This window comes from Acipenser ruthenus, chromosome 5 (genome assembly GCF_902713425.1).
Source record: "Acipenser ruthenus chromosome 5, fAciRut3.2 maternal haplotype, whole genome shotgun sequence".
Lineage (NCBI taxonomy): Eukaryota > Metazoa > Chordata > Actinopteri > Acipenseriformes > Acipenseridae > Acipenser > Acipenser ruthenus.
This window is the reverse complement of record NC_081193.1, coordinates 43,993,300-44,009,554: the sequence shown is the minus strand read 5'-3', so window position 1 is coordinate 44,009,554 and position 16,255 is coordinate 43,993,300. Positions and strand designations below refer to the sequence as shown.

Below are 16,255 nucleotides of genomic sequence, written 5' to 3'. Positions count from 1 at the left end.
TTGGAGTTCAGCTTGTATCTCTTTGGCAGTTATCCTTGGTTCTTTTTCTACCATTCACACTATCCTTCTGTTCAATCTGGGGTCGATTTTCCTCTTGCAGCCACGGCCAGGGAGGTTGGCTACAGTTCCTTGGACCTTAAACTTCTTAATAATATTTGCAACTGTTGTCACAGGAACATCAAGCTGCTTGGAGATTGTCTTGTAGCCTTTACCTTTACCATGCTTGTCTATTATTTTCTTTCTGATCTCCTCAGACAACTCTCTCCTTTGCTTTCTCTGGTCCATGTTCAGTGTGGTGCACACAATGATACCAAACAGCACAGTGACTACTTTTCTCCATTTAAAAAGGCTGAATGACTGATTACAAGATTGGAAACATGTGTGATACTAATTAAAGAAACTAATTAGTTTGAAATATCACTATAATCCAATTATTTATTATCTTTTCTATGGGGTACCAACAAATGTGTCCAGGCCATTTTAGAATATCTTTGTAGAATAAGCAATAATTCATCTTTTTTCACAGCTTCTTTGCTTTATTCTATGACATACCAAAGGCATGCAAGTATACATGATAAAATAGCTTTTAATTTCATCACTTTTCAGGAGGAATGAAGCATTATATCAATGAGCTGTAAGGGTACCAACAAATTTGAGCATGTCTGTGTGTGTGTGTATATATATATATATATATATATATATACATACAGTACTGTGCAAAAGTTTTAGGCAGGTGTGAAAAAATGCTGTAAAGTAGAATGCTTTCAAAAATAGACATGTTAATAGTTTATATTTATCAATTAACAAAATGCAAAGTGTGTGAACAGAAGAAAAATCTACATCAAATCAGTATTTGGTGTGACCACCCTTTGCCTTCAAAACAGCATCAATTCTTCTAGGTACACTTACACACAGTTTTTGAAGGAACTCGGCAGGTAGGTTGGCCCAAACATCTTGGAGAACTAACCACAGTTCTTCTGTGGATTTAGGCAGCCTCAGTTGCTTCTCTCTCTTCATGTAATCCCAGACAGACTCGATGATGTTGAGATCAGGGCTCTGTGGGGGCCATACCATCACTTCCAGGACTCCTTGTTCTTCTTCACGCTGAAGATAGTTCTTAATGACTTTCGCTGTATGTTTGGGGTCGTTGTCATGCTGCAGAATAAATTTGGGGCCAATCAGATGCCTCCCTGATGGTATTGCATGATGGATAAGTATCTGCCTGTACTTCTCAGCATTGAGGAGACCATTAATTCTGACCAAATCCCCAACTCCATTTGCAGAAATGCAGCCCCAAACTTGCAAGGAACCTCCACCATGCTTCACTGTTGCCTGCAGACTCTCATTCGTGTACCGCTCTCCAGCCCTTCGGCGAACAAACTGCCTTCTGCTACAGCCAAATATTTCAAATTTTGACTCCTCAGTCCAGAGCACCTGCTGCCATTTTTCTGCACCCCAGTTCCTGTGTTTTCGTGCATAGTTGAGTCGCTTGGCCTTGTTTCCACGTCGGAGGTATGGCTAGTCTTCCATGAAGGCCACTTCTGACCAGACTTCTCCGGACAGTAGATGGGTGTACCAGGGTCCCACTGTTTTCTGCCAATTCTGAGCTGATGGCACTGCTGGACATCTTCTGATTGCGAAGGGAAGTAAGCATGATGTGTCTTTCATCTGCTGCAGTAAGTTTCCTTGGCCGACCACTGCGTCTACGGTCCTCAACGTTACCTGTTTCTTTGTGCTTCTTCAATAGAGCTTGGACAGCACATCTGGAAACCCCTGTCTGCCTTGAAATTTCTGCCTGGGAGAGACCTTGCTGATGCAGTATAAATACCTTGTGTCTTGTTGCTGTGCTCAGTCTTGCCATGGTGTATGACTTTTGACAGTAAACTATCTTCAGCAACCTCACCTTGTTAGCTGAGTTTGGCTGTTCCTTCCTCCTACACAGCAGTTTCAGTTAATGATTGTGTTTCAACCTACATATTGAATTGATGATCATTAGCACCTGTTTGGTATAATTGTTTAATCATACACCTGACTATATGCCTACAAAATCCCTGACTTTGTGCAAGTGTACCTAGAAGAATTGATGCTGTTTTGAAGGCAAAGGGTGGTCACACCAAATATGGATTTGATTTAGATTTTTCTTCTGTTCACTCACTTTGCATTTAGTTAATTGATAAATATAATCTATTAACATGTCTATTTTTGAAAGCATTCTTACTTTACAGCATTTTTTCACACCTGCCTAAAACTTTTGCACAGTACTGTATATATATATATATATATATATATATTATCATCAGTTGATAATTCTAATTACTGTATTATAGAAATATGAATGAATGGATTTTACTTTAGAACTAATGTATTGCGTATTATCGTCAACTGTATCTACCATTGTTATAAGATACAACCAAGCACATTTGTATTATTTAAATAAACCTTAGCCTAACCTTCAACCTAATCATTATTAAGAGTTATTACTGTATAACACAGCAAGTAGAAGTAATCACTTCATTAATTACAATGCAATTACTTGTAATTGTTGGATGTTTAATATAAAAAGTGTGATTGATTGTGACAGAGATCGAATGACTTGGTGTTAGATCTCCCTCTCGACCTGTGAGGGCACGGTGCAAGAGGAACAAAGTACCCTTAATTAAATGGCACGACAATTTATTCCGTAGGGTAGGTGGAAGTCGGTCATTTAGGAAGAGGGCAGAGCTACGGCACCCAAGCTCATTGACCCGGACGGTAAGCGGCGTGGCATCCGAGGACTGGAGGAGCGGATGCGCTCCTTAACCTCGGGGTCAGGGGCGAGGGTATAAATAGGGGGCATGGCTTGAGTGATCTGTTCCTTTGTAGATGGTTAAATTACATAGCCGAGAAGGAGCCTGTATTGCGAAAACTAACCGTGAGTGTGTCTTGTCTGTGTCTTAACACTGTGTGTCTTTTGTGTTATTTCTCACTAAAAGAATACTGAGCACGATCCGGAGCTGCAGCCGCAGGGCAGCGAAAACCCGGACCTCAGCACTCACTTTTCCACTGCAGGAACTGTCTTTGTTTGGACCACTAACACCAAAATCACGCACTGTCTAAATTGTGTCTGTGTTTTGTGTTTTATGTGGGTGACGAAACTGGACTTTTTGGGTTACGGGTCAAACCCCTTGGATTATAAAACGGAGTGATACACGCCGCTGTACCACTTCCTACAGTGTTATTATTTGCAGGTTTGCCTTAAGGCTCTGGACATTTTCTGAATAAAATAAACACCCTTACACCTGTACCAAACATTGTTTGTGTAATTACTCTGCACTGCACTCACCTGCATGTATTCACCACTCTGCCACACGGATTAATCTATTTATTGGTGACAACATGTACTTGCATGTGTTAAGATCTCAAGTAAAATATGATCCTTGGCGTGGGGTCCATAGTGGATTAAATTACACTACTCCTAACTCTTAACATTTACAGTACATGAACCCAAAACTGAGAGTCATAGATTCATTGTACACCAAAATGGTTATGTTTCTATTTAGAATCCGAATACAGTCAATTCTCATTAAAACAAACTGGGATTAAACACATTTCCTGATACCAGGAATGTTCTACATGGCCCCGGCCAAATTTAGAAGTCGCCTGTTGTAAATGACTTCTTATAATACGATTTCACTTAACACTAATTTCCTGCTTGAGTGTAAAGGATATTGGGAAATGTATTAACTTGCATCCAGATTCGTGTCTCTGAACTTTATTTTAGTGCTCTTTTGGGACTACTCATCCCATGATGCATTTCAAGTTGCCATTAACGCATCAATGGCATTTCCATGAAGCAGCACGTGCATTATCCTTGCAGACAAATGTGGAGGTGTTGAAAGCAGTGGATAATGCACAACTGTACAAGAAAAAGAAAAATGTTGCTGCAGATTTCAACATTCCGCAAACACTTGTCAGCCATTCTGGAAAATCAGGATACAATGATACAGGTCTATGAACAGCAAACTGTGGATACAAGCTGTGAGAGCTTAATACCATGATGGACGTCTTCTTTTGTGGTTTAAAAATACCTGTGACCAAAATGGCACATGCAGTTTAAGTGCAGTTAATTGCAATGTATACTTTTTAAAAGTTCACTTACAACTGTATTTTCAATAAAAATGCACAGAACTTTTAAATGTATAATACTTGTACTGCAATCAGTGTTACTGTAACTTCAATACAAACGGACAGTATTTGTATTTCTACAGTATTTGTATTAGACTCCTGATAATAAAACACTTTTTTGCTGGTCCCTTGAAATTTGTATTAATGAAAGTTGACTATATGGTAATATATGATTAAGACACAATACAATAACTTTAACATTATGAAACAAGAAACAACACAATAATTCAACATCTCTTTACTGCAACTGTGGAAATCACAGTATTTTCCAAGTTCAGTTAATAATGTTTAGAAACTAAAACTGTGAACCACATTTTGCACATACTTAGATTATAATATGTACTTTTTAGTTTATACAATTATAAATTGTACTTTTTAGTTTATACAATTATAAATTGAGGAAATATACACCTGTGACAGGAATGGCTGAGTGGTGACGTCACGGCAGAAGAAGGGACAACAAAAACAAAAGGTACGGTGCAGTGGCGCGGGCGCCGTTTTATTTAAAGAATCCAAAAATCAAATATTTAAACAGAAATAAACACTGTGCTCACCGAGCAAAATAAAAGAGTAAACAAACACAAATCTCGAACACAAAATCAACAATAAATAATAAATAAACCATACAGGTCAGGCTGGGCAGTCGCTGTCACTGTTCCTGTATGTTATAAATTTAGTTTCGTTTTCACGCTCTCGCTCTCGCTCCTACAACACCCACCTCGATCTAGAGAGCTGCAGGCTTTTTATAACAGGTGAACAAATTAAATCACCTAATTAATTCGGGAGATGGCCACCTTCTGCACGAGTTTTAATTATATACCATGTGGATGGGGTTTCCCATCCACATTACTAAACAGTATAAAATAAACAAACAGCTACGCCGTCAAAATACAAAACAATAACACATACGGCGCTCGCCGACATAAATACAATAAATCAGAATAAACAAAAACAATAATCTGCACAGGGGCGGAGGGGACTCCGTTCTAAAAATAAACAAAACAATGTACAGGGCTGCTCGCCCTGTTACAACACTGTATAACCCCCTAAGTTGTTTCTTATCTGATATAGTGTACTTTTTATTCAGAACATTTGCCTTTCAAAATAGGTCCTGTAATGTTTAAATGAATACAAAATATACAGCCTGGTTTGATGCCCTTATAAACAATTGTAATTCCATTAACCATTTTCTCAACTCTGCATACATGTTACTTGAATTAATAAACCTCTTGTCATTTTTCTTTTAGCACACCTAATATAAAAATATAGGAACACCATTGTACAATAATAACCACAGCCTTCATTTTATCTAAAAAATACAAAACCACATTACTCCAGATAAATAATATATGTTTAAAAAGCAATTGAGAAATCAATACCAGTAATGTGAAAGGTTAATTTATATGCCAAATCACTGTCAAGCTATGGAATCATAATGCAACAACATCTTCACATCAATTTGAATTAGGGCCCAATATTTTCAAGTGCCAACTTTCATTTCTTTCTTTATTGCTTTTTGAACAGGTTTTCTGTGCTGGTCTGGATTCCAGTGACAGCAGTCATATTTCATGGTGTTCCGTCAGTGGTCTGTCCTCTGGTGATAAGACATAATAGATCTGCCTGCAAGAGCAGCTGTCTCCTCTAGGTAGCACAAAAGCAAATGAAAAACGATGGTTGCTCACAAATACGGAATTAACCTTGATAATAATGAAGTGGGTAATTAACACCATTGCCCTTCTCATGTCTGTACGACCCCTTTTTAGGAATTATCTTACTTACAGTACAATTAAAGCGACATTGACGCACAACCATGTTCAATTATATATAATATATGTGTGTGTGTGTGTGTGTGTGTGTGTGTGTATACATATAAATATATATATACATATAATGGCTTGGTCTGTCTACAAGATTGGTCCATAGTTTAGCCTTGAATTTATACTTTTGCAGACCAGGTGTGGTAAAGTGGTTAAGTGGATACAGGTGCAGGGGAGATGCAGTGCGTGATTAAACAGACAAGAGATATAATTCAGTTGGAAAAGAGGTTTTATTTTTATCCAGGTCTGGTGATCAAATAATAGGACCCCGGCAATACATAACAATGTGTATTGCTCAGAGTAAATGACGACGGGTTACAGTCCCAAACAATAAACACAATTTATCTGTCCCACAATAATACTAACACAGTCACCAGTCCTGGGTGTGTGCAGAAGTGCTCGTGGTGGGTGATACAGTTTATTTAGTGACAATACTGAAGTGCTGTTCCAGCTTTGTGCTGGCCCTAGGCGGCAGCTCTGGTATCATGTTAGCCGTCTAGTAATGCACAAGACAAAACAATTACAGACAAACAAACAAAACAAGTTCAACTCGTAAACTAAAGTGAACAAACAGATTGCGTCTCTCTGGCCCTTTTATGGCGTCACACATGACCCCTTGGTAAATGAGTGCAGCCACCCCTCCAACCTGCGACTGCCATGTTTTTTTTTGTTTTTTTTTACAGAACAAACCAATAGAGCATTATGTTTTTGTTTTAAATAGTATACATTAAAAATGAGAAATGTATTTTATTGAGCTCAACAAAGCATTTATTCAGGGGAATTGCTCTTTCTAGTTTAATACTATAATAAGTTAGTTCAAAACATCAGAAAATGCTGGCAGAATATAGTAACGTAGCCTCTCTCTGCTCGGCTCGTTTGCCCCTTCAATCAGCAGACCCAAACACAGAACTTACAGTTTCAAGCATTTTCATGCACTTCAATTCCCACAAAACCAAACAAACAAAACAAAAGCCTAGCTGCCACATATCCTACCCCTTGTGCATAGCACACCCGGCTATTCCAAGACCACAGCCCATGCCTTTAAAACCCAACCAGTTCCCTACAAGTCCCAAACTGTCCTTTCTTTGAGGCTCTTGTGGGCGGGTTGGAGGGCGGAAAATGCAACAGACAGCAGAAGGAAGAGACAATACATGCAAGCGGGTGTACCGCGTGTGCACTGCCAGCAAGGTATTTCGCAACAACAACAATATATATTTTGTATATATTTAAGCTGCAACAGCAGCCAGCAGAGTCGCTCAACAGCAGGGGTAAGGCGAAGCCTAGCCCCAGTGGAGGACGTGCTCCCACACGAGTGAAGGCTGGAAAAAGACAATGACACTCTTTAAATCAATACTGTACAGGCAGTCGACTCTCGTACCACAGATAGAAAGCAGCAGCCTGCAACACGAGCGCACGCAGGTTGCTGAGGAAAGATAGAATAAAAAGGCTGACAAGGAGTCACTGATTCCTTGAAAGCGGCAAGCCAGCATTCAGCCTGAAAGGCAAGGGAACTACAGTTGACTCAAGCTCTTTTTCAAAAAATGTTCAGATACCAACACAGAGGTTCTTATCTTACCGTCCTGAGAGGCAAAAAGAGACATGGCTTCCGTGGAATGACAGTTTTAACTCCTCGGTAGGCAGGACCGAGGATGTCATCAAGGAAGGGGCCTATCAACAGGTCTGAGATAGAGACCTCAGTGAATACCTACCAATAGACATGCATTTCCAACACACATATTGTTTTGGTGGTCGTCTTTTATAATGTTTTATAATTTGGACAACATTCAATTGTTTTTATTTATACATTTTTCTCCCATGCTTTAACCTGTTTGTATCCTTTTTCGCAAAATGAACTCTTGAGAAAGCATTCAAACAGAAGAGCACATTTTGCAATGATGGTTGTCAACTACAAACAGAAACTGTAGTAATGCTATCATCAGTGTTTTTCCAGTATTAGATTGGTTTGACTCCCAGTTATCCTATGAGACTTGGGCTGTCTACATCTGCACAATTGATTTTTTTTTCGAGACTGCAAGCTTCGCTGCATATGTCAGAGCAGAGAAAAAGCGAGAGAGTCAGTGCTTTCCATAACACTGTGTTCTGACTCATGAGTCCCTTATGTGTATGCTTCATTTCCTGATTCAGCATGAAATACTGCAATGGCACAGTACTGGCACCATGAAGGTAAATCAGGCCAACAAAGCACAAATTCAGCATGATAGTACTGTTTTCTACAGTGAGCATAGCTAAATGATATGCTCTTTTGTCTTTTTGAAACTGAACTAAAAGCTGCAGTGTACAACCCTCCCTTTTGTTTCTATTTTTATATGGTTATTCATTTAATTTAAGGGGTACTCTATCTACAATAATTACTGCACACTAAATTGGTTGGTGTTTAATGGATCATGAACTGCAGTAGAATCCTAAAGTTACGAACACATCTGGAGTGAAGGAAGTTTATAAAAATGAACTCTGAAACTTCCAAAAAAATTCCATTGATTGAATGCAGCAGTGTGGAGTAGTGGTTAGGGCTCTGGACTCTTGACCGGTGGGTCGTGGGTTCAATCCCCAGTGGGGGACACTGCTGTTGTACCCTTGAGCAAGGTACTTTACCTAGATTGCTCCAGTAAAAACCCAACTGTATAAATGGGTAATTGTATGTAAAAATAATGTGATATCTTGTAACAATTGTAAGTCGCCCTGGATAAGGGTGTCTGCTAAGAAATAAATAATAATACTTTATTCATAAAATGTCTACATATTTAATATGAAGAATAAAAAAAAGAAAACAAAAAACCTGGGAGAGCTTTGTTTAATTATTAAATGCACAACGCCAGATCTTCATGTCTTTTACAGTAGCCAAACGGTCTTTAGTTAGAACAGGCCTTTTTTAAGCAAACACTCAATAATATGCAATGATACATGGTTTTCAAAAGTGAGCTATCCAGAAGTGGAACCAGGTTTCACGGATTAAAAAAAAGCAATGATACTAACTAAGTCACCCAGACTGCAACGTACACTCTTCCTAAGCCTAAAACCAGTCTCAGTAAGTGCCTGCATTTTGAATAATGAGGAAATTGTTGGAAAAGTTGCATTGTTGCTTTTCAGCACCCTGGTGCCCTCTGGTGGCTATGCTCTTAAAATGCTCTTTCTGCAGAGGCATAAATATGTTAATAATGTCACAATGTTATGATGTCCGGTGACGCTTTGTAAGTTACACTTTGACTTTAAATAGGTACATGTCAATTGTGCTATTTAGAATAATTACACTTGCTATACATTTGTACTGTACAATGGTACTGTATGTACGTCTTTACACATTGTGTAAGGTAAAGAGAACAGTAAACTTAAGGGAAACTTGTTTTCTGTATCAGAAGGCATAATCCTGAATGTATACACCAGTTTCATTAATGTACTGATTATGTGCAAAATGGAGGTTTAATTTTCCTTTTCTTTCTTTTTTTTGTACTTCTACTCTTGGGGTCAACGGATGTTGAAGCAATATTGTGAGCATACTTGGGAAGAGAACACTATGCTAAGCACATCTGCAAGGTATGGTGTTCTCAACAGAGAGATCATCCCAGAAATAAGGAATTGATAAACTGGGGTGCATTTTGTCCTTGCTTATGTTCTCTGTCTGGAACAACATTGTAACTCATGCCAAAAAATGAGAGTTTTTAGATATTGTTAGGAAAACATAGTGGAAGCACAGTTCACAAAGTCCAGCTTCACAAACATGCAGTTAGGTAGGATATATAAGACAGGCATTTGAGACTGTGAGTGAGACACGCTACCTGAATCCTCTCCTGAAGACAGACCGAACCTGAGCCATCTCCCAGAAATTAGGTAACTGATCATTATCTGATTTGTGTTCAAAACTAGGTGCCACATTTTGTTGTGTGTAATGATAAATATTTAAGCTGCAGATGTGTAACTTTTGCACAGTTGAATCAATAAATGGAAACTTACCTACATAGCAATTGACATTGGGTGTACTCATTTGCATTCATCAAATAAATGAGCTTCCTTACACTATAATATAATGGATACAAAACTTTTTCAAGGTAAATGGGACCATCTTGGAAAAATGTTAAAAATGTTCTAAGGACATAAGTTGTTCAGACTGCACTTGCGGTTCTTCAACACAACCTAAACACTTCTTATAATCCAGTTTAAGTAAGCTACACAATATCAGTAGTCACGCAAGGCTAAATTGGAACACTGACAGAAATATTTAAATACAACCTACCATATTTTATTATTAATTAGGCAATTTGAATTTTGAAGGATAATTTCTCTTCCTTGGGCAATTTGGGCAATTTGGGTTTACTACATGTAAACCCAAATTGCCCAACAAAAAGGTGAATATAAACCAAGCACAGTTTGGATTACATTTGATAGATGTACCTAATGTTTTCTCCACAACAAAAACTTGAGTGGATATGAACAAACAGAACTATTCAGAACTATTTATAAAGCACTTCAATGACACTGAAGTCTGGCCTGTTTCGAAATTCTCTGCCCTATTTCAGTCAATTTAAGAGTAATTTTAAAAGGATGAATGTCTTTGTTCTTAGGCCACTATGGGCCACCCATTCTGAGAACTTGGGTTTAAAACATAATTTGCATGAGTATAACAGTCAAAGACAGCACATAGGTTCAGTTAATGATAGCACAAAATGGGAAAAAAACTTCAAAAGGTTAAATCGAAAGCTTCTGAGGATCTGCTCTTAAGCCCAGCATGGCTTGGTGGTTTCAAACAACATCATTACTACTTGCACTTTACCTCATAGTGACTAAAAAAAATTGAACTTAAAAACAAGAAACAAATGCACATTAGACAACAGTATCAAAACAGTAATTCATGTGATCTATTTATCTTAAGAATCTGCTGCAATACAAAGGAGTCTGTCTTCATAAGTAACAGTAAATATTTGCGGAACAACAAGGTGTAGAAAGCAGCAGTTCAAGGTCTTTCTGAAGATTCTTCAGAAGTAATCACTGTAGTGTTTGTCATGTTTGTTAAAAGTTATTAAACGTGGTTGCTGGTTCTTAAGTTTTAAAAAATAAAAATAAAAAAAATAGGAAGGGATTTATAATGTTTTTTACTCCTTCACAGTGCCGCCCATTGGCTGAATGTTTTAAAGGAATGTAAAATCATAACATAACATTTTAATTAAAAACAGTAATAATAATATGTTGATACAAACAGCATCTTCATAAGCCTTTTTTTTTTTTTTTAAATGAAAATAAAAAGTGGTAATAATAAATAACATTTTCCACAGGTACCATAATGATATAATACTAAATCAGAGATAGAAATAAGACACCTATTGCATAGCAGTTTCACCCATTCCAGGTTTTACTACAAGCTTGATTAGCTTCAGTGTATAGGTAACAAGCTCAGGTGTGCCTTATTAAACCAGGATGGGATCAAACTGCTATGCAATGGGAGTCTTATTTCCCTGCTAATACTATTTGATAATAATATTAATAATAATAATAATAATAATATGTACCTGTGTCTGGAAAATCAGATATAAGAAACGCTAAAATCCAGGATATTACCAAACCACCATATTAAAAAAATCCCACTGGAATCAAAAATAAATTCAATATATAACAAATGAGGGCTCTGATGTTTGTAAAGCTTGGCACACTGCTTAAACATATTGGAGGGTAAAATGAAGAACAAATGTCATACCGAGTTGTTCTGCATTGATAGTAAATTACATTTTAGGGGAACGTTCTGTACATTCTGCAAACACTCGTTCAACTGAGTAAACCAGCTATTCTGAAAATACTCTCCTTGTGTGTGTGTGTGTGTGTGTGTGTGTATATAATTTACTGGAGGAGGTTGACAGATTAGAACGCAATGTAATGGGTAGCATGGGAGATGAATTACAACTCAGATACATATTGATTGAAAATATCTATTTCATATATCACGAGAGATACCAAATCTTTGGTATGAGTGGTATGGATTAAAAGTATTAAACAACGCTTTAAAATCAATTTTCTTACCTATTATTATCACAGGCCCCCCTATTTTTTATAGTGTTATTACAGCACAGGAATCAGCATCAACTTTCATTTCTATTGCATAAACAAACTGGAGTATAAAGTACAATATGATATCATGAACCGTGACCGTTTGTATCGACCTTTATAGATTTAAAAAAAATTTTTTTTATGGAAAGGCATTTGTTATAAGAACAGACACTGCAACACAAAAAGTAACCTCTTTTTGTTATATTGTTTTTATCAAACAATTACAAGTCATATGCAGCTATCTTAATCTTGGACTACATTATCAGCAGAATAACCATTTAGCCTACTTTGCAGACTATCTGCAACGTTCTTTGGAAGATCTTGCACTATAATCCTAAAAGAAAATTCAATCTAACTAGCATTGATAGAATGTATGCAAATCAATGGGTCCCCCAGATTCCCCCCAAGTTAACTCCCCAATATATAGTGCAGATACATTTTGTCTATAAGTCCAAAATCAACATTTACCAAATGCAGCTCTTACAAGCAATTAGTACATTTTTTTTGGGGTCCCAAAAAACTAAAAGAAACGACCAGCATAAAAAGCCTCTGTGACAAAGACAATTGCAGAGTACTATGGGTTATATCATTCAAATAAGTACTCAGTGTGCAATTAGTCTCCAATTCTTTGTATCACAGCGTATTGCCTCTGAACTCTAGTTGTTGTTCATCCTTTTGTCAGCTCCCACTATTCATTATTCCATGTCAAAAGTGTTTGTTGGAAACAACCCCCCACCCACAGTCCAGTCCTGCGCTTGTATGATGTCCTCAGAGTTCTGTGTTTCACTTTAAACTAATCACAAGCACTTTAAACTCTTCAGTACAGGATCCGTTGCAATCCTTTCCATTGACTGTGTATGCAACCTCATCCAGCTGTTATAGTCAAATCTGACCTGGGTGGGTAGGCTTAGCACACATGAATCATTTCAAGCCTTTTCACAGTTTTCATACAGAATCTATCAACCTACTTGATTACAATTATATTTAAAAAAAAATGAGTACACAATTATGCACACTTTGATTTGATGCCCCAGCGTTAGGATAATGATTTGGCAGTATGCCATGTTCGATGCAATTCTTTTCTTTAAAGCTGTTCACCAGTTTTTAAACATATCTATTTATTTCTATATTCAGTATTTGAGGTTCTGGAGCTTATTTGCTTCATGAATGTAGAATAGTTAAGAGATTTCCACAGGCTGGTATTAATACTTAACAGAATTGGAAAATAAAATTGAAACTTGTTATTTTTTTTTGTTTCTGATTCTAACAAACATACTCTTCTGCTTTTAGTTGAGTGTACAGTATGTACCAAAGTTTGTTACAAACATTGTAAGTCTTTTTCTCTATTGTACAAATTGTATGTGACTTTTTTAATCTACTGAATGGGGGAGGGGACACACTTAGCACACTTATGTAAAATAAAAAAGTATCAGTGCCTATAAACTATTTTTTTTCCAGTTTATGTTTAAGAGATGTTTTCCTATTAACTAGCTGACTTAATTTAATGTCACATTAACCGACTGTGTATTATTGAATGCAATTCTTTATATACTTTATGTGGATTTTCTAAAAGACACAATACATTTGTACAGGGCTTTATATGTCTATCCCAGGACCACAGAGTTTGTGCTTGACCTTATCAGTAAATGTTTTGAAGGTTGTTTAAGTGATAATTATAGGGCACATCGAGGTTACAAGGTGATAACAGTCTACCAACTGGATGCATTCTGAGGAATTTATATTAGGAGGGAGGCTTTTGTCTCCAAGTACACAAGTAGTTATTGCTATTATACATGTTTTGGTCCTTACTTGCAAAAGTTCAAACTGTACCATGTTGTGTTATTGCCGATTAACAGCATTAGGAATCCCAACAGAAGTGAATGGCAGAGAGATTGGACTTGTCAATTACAGCTGATAGGTATGATTTTAGGCTTTTAGACCATTTAGTAACGCGTTACTGTAATAATATTACCTTTGTCAATAACGTGGTAATATAACGCGTTAAATTTTAATGGTAGTGATAATATTACAGCTACTTAAAAAAAAAAAAAAACAAGCTTGCCTCGTTACTTTTTCTCTGTTATACACCTTACATTGGTTGTCTTTGCTTTTTTTTAAAGCCAAAGTACATTTCAGTTCAGTTGTAACCATATATGTGAACTGCTCTTTATTGTATTTTTAATCAGCACCACATGTCGTCACCCGGAAACACTAACAACTTGTCTTACAAGACGTAACTGCTATTTAACTTGAGCACATGGAAACCCTGAACACAGCTTTCATTGGGAGCGTGTGCACGATCAGGATTAACTGGTTTGAATACAGAGCTAAAAAAAAGTCATAACAGAGATCGCGACAGGTACACAACAAAGACTATTTAAATTTATAAACAAAACGTTTAACATAGTTTGATTGTACGCGTTGAAGAACTCAAATTGCATGCATACGGAAAATACTACAGTATAATTGATGCATAAGTATGTATCTACAAAAATATGTGTGTATCTTACGTTGTCATTTATCTAACACAATGTTTTATGTAACTTCAGTTATTTTTTTTTCAAACCTAATGATTACAATTTACTATTTGCTATACCCAGTCAATTATTAAGATTGCTTGTTTGTTATACTACAAACATTTTAATTACCAGACAAACAGTTAAATAGTGAACAATATGCACAACAACTGTTTCGCAGGACAAGAGAAAGTAATGATAATGAGTAATATAACACGCTACTTTTAAAAAAAAAAATTAAGTAATGAGTAAGGACATTATATTAAATTTTGTTTAAGTAATGAGTAATAAGTATTTTTTCAGTAACGTGCCCAACACTGGAGTTCTATGTGATTATATCGTTGTTTCCTACTTATATAATTAATTCCTATACCAGATAGTCCAGTGACAATTGCTTCCTAATATACTTCCCAAGCATATCAGTGTTAAACCTGCTTCAGTGTATTATGCTTCTCCTATGGGCTTCACTGCACAGGACAATGCTAACAGCCCACTATCAACAGCCCACTACCAGCCATTTCTTTTCAGCAGCAATTTCTGCTCGGATAGTTAGTAAGCCAGAATAATGACAAAAGCAGAAAACAAACAGATGCATACAGAAAACACATACTAGGGTATTAAAAGGACATGACATATTTGGAGAATGTAGATGACAAAATATTCATTTAATGGGACAATGTAATAAAAACAATTAAAACAATTAATTGAATTAAGTATTAAGCAGCGATTATGGCCATGTTGAGCAATGTAAGCTACACTAGGAGACGTAAAGTGATGATACACATAATACACCACAAGGTGGCACCCAAGTACCAATAACTGAAGTTTGAATACAGCCTTAACAAAAAACACAACATGAGGCAACTCTATAACACAAACATGAAACATTGTGGAAACAAATGTGCCTTCTACGCATTTAGTATTATTGTGAAAGGCTGTGCTCACCAAAACCCAGACTAAATCATGCTGGTATTTGTGCTTGAGTTTGGGTGCCATTTCCTGCAGGAAGATTGTGAAACCTGTCCCACTCCAAGAACGGCCAATACACGAAATCTCCAGAAACAAATTGCCTTCTAAATCTCTAAAATATGCAATATGGAATAATTCATAAAGTTTAGATCTGGACGATTTAGGGCATGTATCTTTAGCTACAACATGTCACAAATTGAGGAATTTCCTTATTTGTCAATGCTCTTGACCTTAATAATTCAAACAAGCACAAGTACTGTTTTACCATGCGGTGCATTATTATATATAACCACTGGATGTCATCTGATAACACTGTGAAAAATCATCACATTTAAAAATATACCATTCATCTTGTGTTTATTTTGTGCCAAGGTGCACATAGAACTGGATAAAAAATATTTTGATCAAGTTTTTTGTCTGAGCATTTACTTAAATAATGCACTATTTTACCTTGTGTGTGGTAGTATGACACTGAAAAATCCAAGTGCGTGTGCTTTTAAATGTTATCTCCCTTGAAACATAAATGGAAGCAGATGAATGGAAGACTAGGGAATCCTTAGGAAACCCTGAGGATCACAAATGGATACCAAACCCTTTAAAAGAAAGTAGAAACAAGGGGTATGGGATTTTCACTGATGCCTATATGTCAACTAAGGAGCTGCTGCATGTGATGTTCCAAGCAAAGAAACACAGTAGGAATTAACTGCAAATATTCACACACATCTAAAAAGCCATTTG

At 36.7% G+C, this 16,255-nt stretch overlaps 1 protein-coding gene across 5 annotated transcripts in view; it reads right to left on the bottom strand.

Moving 5' to 3' along the window:
* The window catches only part of LOC117403291 (serine/threonine-protein kinase PAK 5-like), a 130,378-nt gene that overhangs the window by 54,136 nt on the left and 59,987 nt on the right, over positions 1-16,255 (bottom strand). The window lies entirely within an intron of this gene.